The following is a 14662-nucleotide window of genomic DNA, read 5'->3' as shown; positions in this document are numbered from 1 at the left end:
TACCCCCTGAGGAAGCCACATTGGCGAAACGCGCGTCGGGGAGCTACGTTGTCAGGCTACAGTGCGGGGCCTCACACCACGCCCTACTTCTATGGATACTCAGCAGCCAATATCTCCATAGTTACGCATGTACAATTCCACCTAGACCTTACTACTTACCATCCATCTTGGAAGGTGACTTATGGGGCGCTACGTTGTCAGGCTACAGTGCGGGGCCTCACACCACGTCTACTTCTATGGGTAAGCCCACCTTCACATTTCCTATGTAAGATACTTGATTCCTTCTCTGGCATACCTAGTCACACTACCATATTCTGTTTATGGTCTATTTTTTCATCCTACTTCAATTAATGCGATTATTTACTGTGGTTTATAACTTCTGAAACTATATATGACTCTTGGAGTGATTCTTTTTTACTCCTAAACTACAGATACTCAGCAGCCAATATCTCCATAGTTACGCATGTACAATTCCACCTAGACCTTACTACTTACCATCCATCTTGGAAGGTGACTTATTGTCAGGGACTTTCCGTTGCGGTGGGCCCAATATCCCAAATTTATAATATCTTGGAAGCCACCACACTGTGTTCCTATTTTTATTCGGATCTGTCTTTGAATTTTATGAAATTTTTATGTTGTATGTCCTAATAAAATTTGTTAAATTTTTACTAGATCTATGGCGTAATTACTTCTTTTTCTCAAAGTTTTTTCATGATATAATGAAGTTTGTTACATTATTTGTATATAATGAGGCGTATTGGAAACTTGTTAACGACGCCTAACTCTCTACCTAACCTGGTAAGTCCTTGTATTTCAATAGTCTGATATTCAGTAGTTGGGAGCAAGCAACATGGCCGCCTGACTGCTGTGATGTCACAGAGATATGATCAGGCGTGGATTGTGAGGTCACACTTATGATGTCATAATGTCCTGAAGTTATAGAAGGCCTGAGCACTGTGACATCAGCGCCATTTCCTGAGTTGATGCTTTTGCTGATACTTCATTTTGGTTTGTGGAAGAGTGAACTAGTTTGTATTACATATCTAGTGTTTACTTCCCAAGCTTCTTATTGATCTATGATAAAGGCCCGATAACACCGGGGCCACCTGAGAACTTAGTTCTCCAATTATCCAACGTCCCAACCTCGGGGGTTACTAAGACATGAGTGCCCGAGAGCTGCGTCAGCTGATCGCTGACAATGACGCATGGCTGAGCCGACCGGAAAATCAAGGTAAGTGAAATGTTTAGATAGAAATAGACAATATTCCCCCCATAGAGGAGCTTTCCTGGGAGGGGTTATCCCCGGGTCTGTTGGGCAATGTTTTAGGATAGACAGCGCATTCTCCACCTCCCATTCCTATGCCGTGGAGCCAGTTTTACCTTCAGCCCAGTTCTAGCCCTGCCTTGTGATGTCTACAGAGAAGTGATGTACAGCGCAGATTTACTCATCCCAAAGTAACACTAATCTATGCTGAGGTTCCCCTCTCCCTAAACCCCACAGCAGCAGCAGGGTCCGTCAAATGGCCGAACAGTGATATAATTTATTACATTTTAAAAGCCAAACCGTCTACATATAATGTTTCCCAATACTTCTCCACTGTGCTGGCGAAACTGCGGTCATAGGGGTTCTCTCATACATGTTCTATGGAAATGTCTCCTTATTACTACATATTGGACTGAGGTACTTACTCTTATGTCTGACATATTTTCTATGCAAGTCCTGTGCAGCCCACAATTAATTCTACTAATTTTGGAAATAGCTATTGTACCCCCAAAGAGGAGCTTTCCTGGCAGGGGTTATCACTGGGGTCTGTTGGGCAATGTTTTAGGACAGACAGCGCATTCTCCACATCCCATTCCTATCCCTTGGGGGCAGTTTTACCTTCAGCCCAGTTCTACCCCTGCCTTGTGATGTCTACAGAGAAGAGATGTACAGCGCAGATTTACTCATCCCAAAGTAACACTAATCTATGCTGAGGTTCCCCTCTCCCTAAACCCCATAGCAACAGCAGGCGCCGTCCCTATGGCCAAACAGTGATATAATTTATTAAATTTTAAAAATGTGTAATTTCTTTATAGGTCAGGCCATATTCATTGAAAGACTGAGGTCTACCCAAAGAGCCACAAATACTGTCCCTGCGAGGACAGGGGGACGGACCAGAGATCTTCCGCGGCGCAGGGGACAAGTAGAGACTAGGGAGCGAAGTCGCTCTCCACAAAGACCCGTCCCTGCGGAGCCCTCCAGGAGAACAGGAGAGAGCAGCCGTCAAGCAGGTGGATCTGCAGCCAGACCTGAATATGACCTTCCAGGACCAAGTCATATTCCACCAAACCGCAGCCCCAGGGAGATTCCAATCAGCTCTCCAGAACACCCCCAAAATCCAAATTATTTATATCACACGCTGATTACACGGCGGGGGGTGAATTTATTGCCAACACCGCCACAGGCAACGCCACAGGCAACGCCACAGGCAACGCCACGGCCCGGCAGGAGAACGCTGCAAATCCAGAACCTCCCAACAACAAATGTAACATCTGAAGAGGAGGCGCAGTCATGTATCATCTGTATGACTGAATATGAGATCGGGGAGCAGATCACAGTGCTGCCGTGCTCCCATAACTTCCATCAGGGCTGCATTTCTACCTGGCTCCGCTCCAACCCTCGGTGCCCCCTGTGTCGTGCCCGCTGCTTCCAATGAAGCACTAAAAAATAACTAAAAGCTTCAAGAAGGAAGTGAAGAATATGGCGCTGACAGGGGAAGAGACCGGCTTATATTCCAGCCCAGGTAAGAGACCGCAGATACATTAATATTGTATTATTTTTAAAGCTGGGGAAAAGAAAATCTTTTTATTTCCTGACAATTTGGTCTCTCTTTAGTTTACCATCAGATTTGGTCTCATCTCATCAAGCATGAAGGGCTATGAACAGGGAGATCCCAAAAACACCAGACGGTAAGTCACCTATTCCCTCTTCTATCTGCGTCCTATGAAGATGTACATTGTATGTGACATAGATATTATTGATATTTGCTCTTTTTCCAGAAAGAATCTCCAAATCTAAAAATAATTGAGGAGGAAGGAATCACCAAGTCTGGAAAAAATTGAGCAATCGGATCAGGGCGACCTGAACTACAAGTAAGTAGATAGGTCAAATTTACTCACTAAAATGTTTCCGTGGGATTCCACGCAGCATACAATGGGGGCTTCTCCCCAGCTGCGACGAAGAACAACATCAGTTCACACTAATTAATACTCATTAACAAAACAGCCCAGTAAAGAAGCCTTGAGACAATAAAAAAACTTTCCATATCACTCAGGTAGCACAAAATAGAATATACATAGCAATATAAGAAATAAATGGGGGAGGATTATGCAAGTTATGGGGACACTGCCAAAACCAATATATAATTACTGAAATGCCCCTGTACTGACATAACAATAAGGTCTGTCCACACGTTGCGGAATTGCTGCGTATTTTCCATCTGGAATTGCGGACATAAAATATGCTGCAGAATACAGTAGTATCAAAGTGGGTGAGATTTAACAAATGTCATCCACACGCTGTGTAAAGATTCCCAGCAAAAATTGACCTGCGGTGCGTATTTTTCGGACCGCAACATGTCAATTCATGCTGCATAAATTGGACAGATTTGCTGAGTTTTTCAGAGGAACATCTCCCAACAGTGAGAAATGCGCAGCAATATACAAACCATGTTCTACAGTGAAAACCGCAGGAAATGGTGCGTTTTTGCCGCAGCGGAAAGTCTGCTACTTTTAACTGAATTTCTGCAGAAATTTTCTGTAGCAATTCCGTTACGTGTGGACAAACACTTAGAATTTCAGAGTCACAGAAATAGTGACATAACCGGGTAGAGGGGATGGATATGCTGCCCTAACAAGTAAACCAGATTAATAAAGGAACAGAATTCCCGGCGTTAACTTCCATAGATGTATAAACATATCAGGGCACCGGATTCTACCTTTGCGTTGACCACCGTTGGCATTATTAACGTCTCATGCGCCGAAGCACTGCAACCTCTGACCCTACGCATGCGCAAATACCTGACAGGGGAGCAGATGGAGCGTCCAGCTGTCTCCATGGTAGGATGCGCTACATGTCACACTGACTCATCAGCAATCACGTGACCAAGAAACATCACCCCTAACGCTGCCCACATTTATCATGAATCCATAGATGTGATATAATAAGATGTTCTCTTTCTCTTTTCAGACATCTCTATAAAGTCACTTCCAGGTCACGTCCATCATGATCGGAGGATTCCTCATCTGCTGCATAGGAACACTGATCCCACCATGTGCGGTGATCCTGAGAACAGCGACATCTCCAGTCCTGGATGTTGTCATATATTCTATTCAATGGCAAAATATTCCTAAATATAAAAACTATTTACCATCTTTATATCTGGTCTGTAGAGTTATTGTTTACTATATATATATCATACCACACACCACAGCTGCTGCAGAACATCATATTTCACACCACAGCTGCTGCGGAACGTCATTATACACAAAACAGCTGCTGCAGAACATCACAGTACACACCACAGCTGCTGCAGAACATCATAAAACACACCACAGCTGCTGCGGAACATTATAACACACACCACAGCTGCTGCAGAAAATCATACTACACACCACAGTTGCTGTCAGAACCTTATAATACACACCTCAGCTGCTACAGAACCTCATAATACACATTTTAGCTGCTGTAGACGTTGACCATGGGATTACAGAGCTCGTCCTATATTACCCTCTTTTTCATTTTTCTAAAACATCACCTCCCCCATTATTCTCCTGTCTTATCTAACCCCTATGGCCCTCCTTTTTCCCCCCACTTAACCATCCCCATAAACAAAACGCCAGACAGTGGGTTGGATAAATTCGGCCACAGCAGCCATTTTATTATTAACATATTTACATAAAGACCGCTTTATAAATCAAAACATAACACATAACGAGGAAAGGGAAGTCCTTGGAGCTACAAATTTTGGCGCCGAACTGCCCACCTGTTTAACTACTTACCCCCAGCCGTGTCCCTACAGGCTCAGAGGCACCTTTCTACTCCGCAGTTGGCTTGCCAAGGATGAAAAAACACTCCCCGGGACACCACCCAGCAGCAGCCCAAAATAAGCCCATACCTATGAGCAATTGTGTAATTGTTGGGACCATCCCTATGATGAATCCCCCACTTCAATTTACCACCAACTCCAAGGACCCCCAATCCGCCACAAAGCCACCGTGACTCCACGCCGGCATGCCTCCATCAGCCGTCCCCTGTAAAATAAAAAAAGAACAGCAATACCACGAAATAACAGCACAAAACAGAACTGCAAGAACCACAAACAGCATTAGGGTTGGGAGGGCGGGACAATTTTTCACTGTCCTCCTGAATGGCACGAAGCTGCTGCTCTTCAACCTATGTGCCTTCCTTAACCGACGCCCCCTTTATGCCACTACCCTCTTTTCCTCCCCTTCATCCCAAACCTATTAACCTCTACCCAGGGGCGTAACTAGGAAAGACTGGGCCCCATAGCAAACTTTTGACTGGGGCCCCCCTCCCCTGGGTGTCACACAACCCCCCCTTGTAGATAGTGCCTTTTTTACATCCCCCCCTGTAGATAACGCCATACAGCCCCCCTCTGTAGATAGCGCCATACATCCCCCTGTAGAGAACGCCATACAGCCCCTCTGTAGATAACGCCATACAGCCCCCACCACCTGTAGATAGCGCCATACAGCCCCCACTGTAGATAGCGCCATACAGCCCCCCTGTAGATAACGCCATACAGCCACCTCTGTAGATAACGCCATACAGCCCCCTGTAGATAACGCCATACAGACCCCCTCTGTAGATAACGCCATACAGACCCCCTCTGTAGATAACGCCATACAGACCCCCTCTGTAGATAACACCATACAGCCACCTCTGTAGATAACGCCATACAGCCACCTCTGTAGATAACGCCATACAGTCCCCCTGTAGATAACGCCATACAGCCCCCTCTGTAGATAACGCCATACAGCCCCCTCTGTAGATAACGCCATACATCCCCCCTGTAGATAACGCCATACAGCCCCCTCTGTAGATAACGCCATACAGACCCCCTCTGTAGATAACACCATACATCCACCTCTGTAGATAACGCCATACAGCCCCCTGTAGATAACACCATACAGCCCCCCTGTAGATAACGCTATACAGCCCCCCCTGTAGGGAACGCCATACAGCCCCCCCTGTAGAGAACGCCATACAGCCCCCCCTGTAGGGAACGCCATACAGCTTCCCCCCTCCCAAAAGAATGCGACCTACAGTGTGTCCTACAAAAGACATGTATTCCCTATCCACAGGATCTCCACAGGACAGGGGATACATGTGTGATCGCTGGCACTGATAGGGAGAACGGGGTACTGAAAGTCCCCTGAACTTCTCCATGACTAACCTCTGACTTCCGGCGTCTGCGCAGCTCAATAAAAATGAAAGGAGCGCTGGTCACGCATGCGCACAAGCACGACCGGCGCTCCATTCATTTCTCCGGAGCTGCCGACACAGAACCCGGAAGTCCGAGGTTTGTGATGGAGAACTTCAGGGGACTTTCAGTCCCCTGTTCTCCCTATCGCTGCCAGCGATCACACATGTATCCCCTGTCCTGTGTATATCCTGTGGAGAGGGGATACATGTCCTGTGGAGAGGGGATACATGTCCTGTGGAGAGGGGATTTATGTCCTGTGGAGATCCTGTGGAGAGGGGATACATGTCCTGTGGAGAGGGGATACATGTCCTGTGGAGAGGGGGGGGGATACATGTATTTTCCTCTATTTTGCGCCTTCAGGACCAGACACCGTTTAGCCATTTTTAGCACGCGTTAGTTAAATGGCTATAACTTTTTTATTTGTTTGGCTAACGACGTGATTTTTGCGACGGTTTTTCCATAGACATTGCAGGTTTCGTTTTTTATCGTTTTTATACACACCTTTTTTGCTATTTTAGAATTTTTATTCATAAAGTTTGAAAATAATAGTAAAAAAATAAGCTTTTTTACATTTCAGCTATTTTTATTTGTTGGTAATAACATAGTTTTACCCTAAAACAAACCTTTTATTTGTGATCGTTATTGTCTACCGTAAATTTTTATATATTACACGTCTATATTAGGGTAATTGGGTCAGCGCTAGCGTTACAACAATGATTGGCGGGGGGAACGTTTTTTTTGGGGTCGGTATTTTATGTGTATTTATTATTTCAATTTTTTTTGCACTTTACTTTACTATTTTTTTATTACTATGGTCTGTCCCCCAAAGGTCAAAGAAGACCTTTGGGGAACTTTATATATATTTTTTCTTTCTTTTACACCATGTTTTTCCACTGTAACTGGAGCTGCACAGCAGACCCAGTTACAGGGGAAATCAGCCCTCTCATAGTGACGATTGTCACTAATAGGGCTGTGCTGGGTCTAGTAAGAGCTGTATTCAGATGGACTCTATCACCTAACCAAAATTGGCCTTGACCATCTTCAAAATCATATTGCCTCACGAAAAAAAACCCAGTCCTAACCACAAAACTAGACACTGCCCGATTAACCTTGACCCGCGCCTTGTTAATGCGTGACACTGACCACGCGTGTCTCCAGATGCTGCGAGGGACGATTTAAGACCAGACCACCTTCACCTTGGGAAAACAGGATCACAACCGGGAGCAATCATATTTTATATCCCTGATCAGTTCTCTAAAAGGACGTGTCCCCAAATAATTACCCCCCACATGGAGGACCAACATGTCAGGTGCCCGATCTAACTGGGCATATCTATGAAAATCGAGCAAAACTCGACTCCACACCATAACCTCGCATGACTAGCCATCGTATGTCCACCAAAGGTTTCTGGAACTCTAACTGCCACCCATCCGGGCGAACATCTGCCCTCAAAGTCCCCCAGTGCACATAAGAGTGCTCCAGTATCCACACCAAGGATGGTAAGCCACCTAAAATGACAGAAGAAGAACATTGAGGAAAGTTTAGTCATAATCAAATAGTGGGGCGGGGGGGGGGGGAGAGAGAAGGGAAAGTAACCGAACCAGCTACCATCACACAGATTGGGGACGCACATAAGTTTTGTACCTCCCAGATTCTCACCGACCTATCCTCTTCACCACCTCAGGACCCAACCCCCATGCTGCCGTCTCCGTAGCTGCCCCGATATGAAATGAATGAGAATAAACCGACACATCCAAACCTAACACCTCAAGGCATCTGCGAAATACAATAAAAAACTGACAACGCGACAGGAAAGAACCATCTTGGTGAAACATTGGCAAACTTATATTGAGATCATTTTGTATGTTCAACATATACAAAGACGCACACATGTATGTGTGTGTATATCTATATCTACACGTATTGTATTATAGCTGATAAGATCTTTCCATTCTACAGTATGGTTCAGAAAGGAACAAATCTCAGTCATATTCTGATATTCAGCAGTTAGCAGTAAGCAACATGGCCGCCTGAGTGCTGTGATGTCACAGAGCTATGAATCAAGCAAGCAACATGCCCGCCTGAGTGCTGTGATGTCACAGAGATATGTTCAGGCGTGGATTGTGAGGTCACACATATGATGTCATAATGTCTTGAAGTTATATAAGGCCTGAGCACTGTGACATCAGCGCCATTTCCTGAGTTGATGCTTTTGCTGATACTTCATTTTGGTTTGTGGAAGAGCGAACTAGTTTGTATTACATATCTAGTGTTTACTTCCCAAGCTTCTTATTGATCTTTGATCAAGGCCCAATAACACCGGGGCCACCTGAGAACTTAGTTCTCCAATTTTCCAACATCCCAACCTCGGCGGTTACTAAGCCATGAGTGCCCGAGAGCTGCGTCAGCTGATCGCTGATAATGACGCATGGCTGAGCCGACCGGAAAATCAAGGTAAGTGAAATGTTTAGATAGAAATAGACAATATTCCCCCCATAGAGGAGCTTTCCTGGGAGGGGTTATCCCCGGGGTCTGTTGGGCAATGTTTTAGGACAGACAGTGCATTCTCCACCTCCCATTCCTATGCCGTGGGGCCAGTTTTACCTTCAGCCCAGTTCTACCCCTGCCTTGTGATGTCTACAGAGAAGTGATGTACAGCGCAGATTTACTCATTCCAAAGTAACACTAATCTATGCTAAGGTTCCCCTCTCCCTAAACCCCACAGCAGCAGCAGGGTCCGTCCCTATGGCCAAACAGTGATATAATTTATTACATTTTAAAAGCCAAACCGTCTACATATAATGTTTCCCAATACTTCTCCACTGTGCTGGCGAAACTGCGGTCATAGGGGTTCTCTCATACATGTTCTATGGGAATGTCCCCTTATTACTACATATTGGACTGAGGTACTTACTCTTATGTCTGACATATTTTCTATGCAAGTCCTGTGCAGCCCACAATTAATTCTACTAATTTTGGAAATAGATATTGTACCTGTAGTTCATAGAAGATTATTCTGTAAGATCCTAGTTATGGCTAAACTTGTAGTAACACGTTACTGGAGACAGTTGGAAATTCCACCATTTTCCGAACTTATATCGTTAATAAATACAACTTATATCTACGAGAAAGCCATTGCATTTGGTAATCTCTCTTTTGGCAAATATTGGATAGCTTGGACAAATTGCATATTCTGTTCAGGGAGTCAGTAAACAAAGCCCTGTTGGGCCTGATTTCAATAATTTTCTGATTATTACTGCTATTGTTGTTTGTTTGTTTATTTTATATTTACTGCTATATGCGTGCATTGTCGCCATTTAATCTGCATAGTCCTGTTTCTTGTGTCCGGTCTGTTGTTTTCAGAGCCTATTTTGATAATGGACTTATATAGTTATTTGCACACAAGTATTCTCTTTCCTTGTATTCTAAAGTATTTATGCATTACAATACTTGTATATTTTTTAAAAAATTCCAATGTCTTGTGATAATGATGATCTTGCTGACATTATGTTTTTGTTTATGTGAAACTTTAATAAAAACTATTTGAACGAAAAATGTGTAATTTCTTTATAGGTCAGGCCATACTCATTGAAAGACTGAGGTCTACCCAAAGAGCCACAAATGCTGTCACTGCGAGGGCAGGGGGACGGACCAGAGATCCTCCACAGCGCAGGGGACAAGTAGAGACCAGGGAGCGAAGCCGCTCTCCACAAAGACCCGTCCCTGCGGAGCCCTCCAGGAGAACAGGAGAGAGCAGCCGTCAAGCAGGTGGATCTGCAGCCAGACCTGAATATGACCTTCCAGGACCAAGTCATATTCCACCAAACCGCAGCCCCAGAGATATTCCAATCAGCTCTCCAGAACACCCCCAAAATCCAAATTATTTATATTACACGCTGATTACACGGCGGGGGGTGAATTTATTGCCAACACCGCCACAGGCAACGCCACGGCCTGGCAGGAGAACGCTGCAAATCCAGAACCTCCCAACACGAAATGTAACATCTGAAGAGGAGGCGCAGTCATGTATCATCTGTATGACTGAATATGAGATCGGGGAGCAGATCACAGTGCTGCCGTGCTCCCATAACTTCCATCAGGGCTGCATTTCTACCTGGCTCCGCTCCAACCCTCAGTGCCCCCTGTGTCGTGCCCGCTGCTTCCAATGAAGCACTAAAAATAACTAAAAGCTTCAAGAAGGAAGTGAAGAATATGGCGCTGACAGGGGAAGAGACCGTCTTATATTCCAGCCCAGGTAAGAGACCGCAGATACATTAATAGTGCATTATTTTCACATTTGGGAAAAAAAATTTTTATTTCCTGACAATTTGGTCCCTCTTTAGTTTACCATCAGATTTGGTCTCATCTCATCAAGCATGAAGGGCTATGAACAGGGAGATCCCAAAAACACCAGACGGTAAGTCACCTATTCCCTCTTCTGTCTGCGTGCTATGAGATGTACATTGTATGTGACATAGAAATAATGTATATTTTCTCCTTTTTCCAGAAAGAATCTCCAAGACTAAAAATAATTGAGGAGGAAGGAATCACCAAGTCTGGAAAAAAATTGAACAATTGGATCAGGACGACCTGAACTACAAGTAAGTAGATAGTTCAATTTTACTCACTAAAATGTTTCTTTCCGTGGGTTTGCAGGCAGCATACAATGGGGGCTTCTCCACAGGTGGGACGAAAAAACAGAACAAGCACCAGTTCACACTAATTAATACTCATTAACAAAACACCCCAGTAAAGAAGCCTTGAGACAATAAAAAGACTTGTATTTATGCTGCAAAAAGAAAACTTTCCATATCGTCCTCAGGTAGCACAGAGTAGAATATACATAGCAATATAAGAAATAAATGGGGGCGGATTATACAAGTTATGGGGACACTGCCAAAACAAATATATAATTACTGAAATGCCCCTCTACTGACATAACAATAAGGTCTCGTCCACACATTGCGGAATTGCTGCGTATTTTCCATCCGGAATTGCGGACAGAAAACAAGCAGCAGAACACATTAGTAGCAAAGTGGGTGAGATTTAACAAATGTACGACCACACGCTGTGTAAATATTCCCAGCAAAAATTGACCTGCGGTGCGTATTTTTCGGAAATTGGACAGATTTGCTGAGTTTTTCAGAGGAACATCTCCCAACATTGAGAAATGCGCAGCAATATACAAACCATGTTCTACAGTGAAAACCGCAGGAAATGGTGCGTTTTTGCCACAGCGGAAAGTCTGCTACTTTTAACTGAATTTCTGCAGAAATTTTCTGTAGCAATTCCGTTACGTGTGTGGACAAACCCTTGGAATTGCAGAGTCACAGAAATATTGACATAACCGGGTAGAGTGATTAAAACAATGGAAAAGAGAGGATCTTCACGAGGCGCTGCTGCGTGGCTAAGTCAATAGGTAGAATTGTAGGCAAAGTAATATAAAAATATGTATCTATTTATTCAAACAATAGTGGCTACGCGTTTCAACACTGTACCGGGCGACTGGAGTGTCAAAGTGCGACCGTGACGTCACACCTGTTTTTTTTGCTGAACTATCAAAAACTATGATAGTCCGCGACTACTAGGGAAAGCGACACGTGTTGTGTAATGGCTGTTCTAGAACACAAGCGGGAATAGGCACCGAAACGAGCTCGGGGAAGTTCTGCGGTTTTTTCGTTGCTTTCAAACGCGTAGTGGAGTTTTTTGATAGTTCAGCGAAAAAACCGGGTGTGACGTCACGGTCGCACTTTGACCCTCCAGTCTTGGCGGTTCTTTCTCCCTTTGCATCTAAATATCGTATGGTATATAAGGAACTGAATTGTGAGATATACATGGCCTGAGGAAGACACTGGTACAGTATTGAAACGCGTAGCCACTATTGTTTGAATAAATAGATACATATTTTTATATTACTTTGCCTACAATTCTTCCTATTGACTTAGCCACGCAGCAGCGCCTCGTGAAGATCCTCTCTTTTCCATTGTTTTAATCACTTCGTCAAGCGGTGACCTTTTGGTCAACCGGTCTGGATCTGGGCAGCAGCACCTGTGGATTATCTTTACGATCAAATCTTTCGTCATTAGGTGAGCATGGTATTTTACTACCCCCAGCTTGCCTAATCCCATTGACCTGCACCATGTGGCGCCGTGCTTTTCGCTTTTATTCCCATAACCGGGTAGAGGGGATGGATATGCTGCCCTAACTAGTAAAAACATATTTGTAAAGAAACAGAATTCCCGGAATTAACTTCCATAGATGTAGAAACATATCAGGGCACCGGATTCTACATTTGCGTTGACCACCGTTGGCATTATCAATGTCTCATGCACTGCAACCTCTGACCCTACGCATGCGCAAATCCCTGACAGGGGAGCAGATGGAGCGTCCGGCTGTCTCCATGGTAGGATGCACTACATGTCACACTGACTCATCAGCAATCACGTGACCGAGAAACATCACCCCTAACGCTGCCCACATTTATCATGAATCCATAGATATAATAACATGTTCTCTTTCTCTTTTCAGACATCTCTATAAAGTCACTTCCAGGTCACGTCCATCATGATCGGAGGATTCCTCATCTGCTGCATAGGAACACTGATCCCACCATGTGCGGTGATCCTGAGAACAGCGACATCTCCAGTCCTGGATGTTGTCACATATTCTATTCAATGGCAAAATATTCCTAAATATAAAAACTATTTACCATCTTTATATCTGGTCTGTAGAGTTATTGTTTACTATATATATATCATACCACACACTGCTGCAGAACATCATATTTCACACCACAGCTGCTGCGGAACTTCATTATACACATAACAGCTGCTGCAGAACATCACAGTACCCCCCACAGCTGCTGCAGAACATCATAAAACACACCACAGCTGCTGCGGAACATTATAACACACACCACAGCTGCTGCAGAAAATCATACTACACACCACAGTTGCTGTCAGAACCTTATAATACACACCTCAGCTGCTACAGAACCTCATAATACACATTTTAGCTGCTGTAGATGTTGACCATGGGATTACAGAGCTCGTCCTATATTTACCCTCTTTTTCATTTTTCTAAAACATCATCTCCGCCATTATTCTCCTGTCTTATCTAACCCCTATGGCCCTCCGCCTTTTCCCCCCCACTTAACCATCCCCATAAACAAAACGCCAGACACATTGGGTTGGATAAATTCGGCCACAGCAGCCATTTTATTATTAACATATTTACATAAAGACCGCTTTATAAATCAAAACATAACACATAACGAGGAAAGGGAAGTCCTTGGAGCTACAAATTTTGGCGCCGAACTGCCCACCTGTTTAACTACTTACCCCCAGCCGTGTCCCTACAGGCTCAGAGGCACCTTTCTACTCCGCAGTTGGCTTGCCAAGGATGAAAAAACACTCCCCGGGACGCCACCCAGCAGCAGCCCAAAATAAGCCCATACCTATAAGCAATTGTGTAATTGTTAGGGACCATCCCTATGATGAATCCCCCACTTCAATTTACCACCAACTCCAAGGACCCCCAATCCGCCACAAAGCCACCGTGACTCCACGCCAGCATGCCTCCATCAGCCGTCCCCTGTAAAATAAAAAAGAACAGCAATACCACGAAATAACAGCACAAAGCAGAACTGCAAGAACCACAAACAACATTAGGGTTGGGAGGGCGGTACAATTTTTCACTGTCCTCCTGAATGGCACGAAGCTGCTGCTCTTCACCCTATGTGCCTTCCTTAACCGACGCCCCCTTTATGCCACTACCCTCTTTTCCTCCCCTTCATCCCAAACCTATTAACCTCTACCCAGGGGTGTAACTAGGAAAGACTGGGCCCCATAGCAAACTTTTGACTGGGGCCCCCCTCCCCTGGGTGTCACACAACCCCCCCCCTTGTAGATAGTGCCTTTTTTACAGCCCCCACCTGTAGATAACGCCATACAGCCCCCCTCTGTAGATAGCGCCATACATCCCCCTGTAGAGAACGGCATACAGCCCCCCTGTAGATAGCGCCATACAGCCCCCACTGTAGATAACACCATACAGCCACCTCTGTAGATAACGCCATACAGCCACCTCTGTAGATAACGCCATACAGCCCCCCCTGTAGATAACGCCATACAGCCCCCTCTGTAGATAACGCCATACAGCCCCCTCTG

At 44.8% G+C, this 14662-nt stretch overlaps 2 long non-coding RNA genes across 2 annotated transcripts; both read left to right on the top strand.

The window, feature by feature from the left end:
• The first annotated feature begins 994 nt into the window (after window positions 1-994).
• LOC142658816 (uncharacterized) lies at window positions 995-4408 on the top strand. The gene is made up of 5 exons (XR_012850190.1): window positions 995-1234; window positions 2083-2789; window positions 2882-2955; window positions 3046-3138; window positions 4235-4408. It is a non-coding gene; the product is annotated as an uncharacterized LOC142658816 (long non-coding RNA).
• A 5681-nt stretch (window positions 4409-10089) lies between these two features.
• Window positions 10090-13211, top strand: LOC142658815 (uncharacterized). Its single transcript, XR_012850189.1, has 4 exons — window positions 10090-10749; window positions 10838-10911; window positions 11002-11095; window positions 13023-13211. It is a non-coding gene; the product is annotated as an uncharacterized LOC142658815 (long non-coding RNA).
• Window positions 13212-14662: the final 1451 nt, after the last annotated feature.

The sequence above is a fragment of the Rhinoderma darwinii genome, chromosome 8, assembly GCF_050947455.1.
Source record: "Rhinoderma darwinii isolate aRhiDar2 chromosome 8, aRhiDar2.hap1, whole genome shotgun sequence".
NCBI lineage: Eukaryota > Metazoa > Chordata > Amphibia > Anura > Rhinodermatidae > Rhinoderma > Rhinoderma darwinii.
Note: the sequence above shows the minus strand (reverse complement) of the source record. Positions and strands in the feature narration are given on the sequence as shown.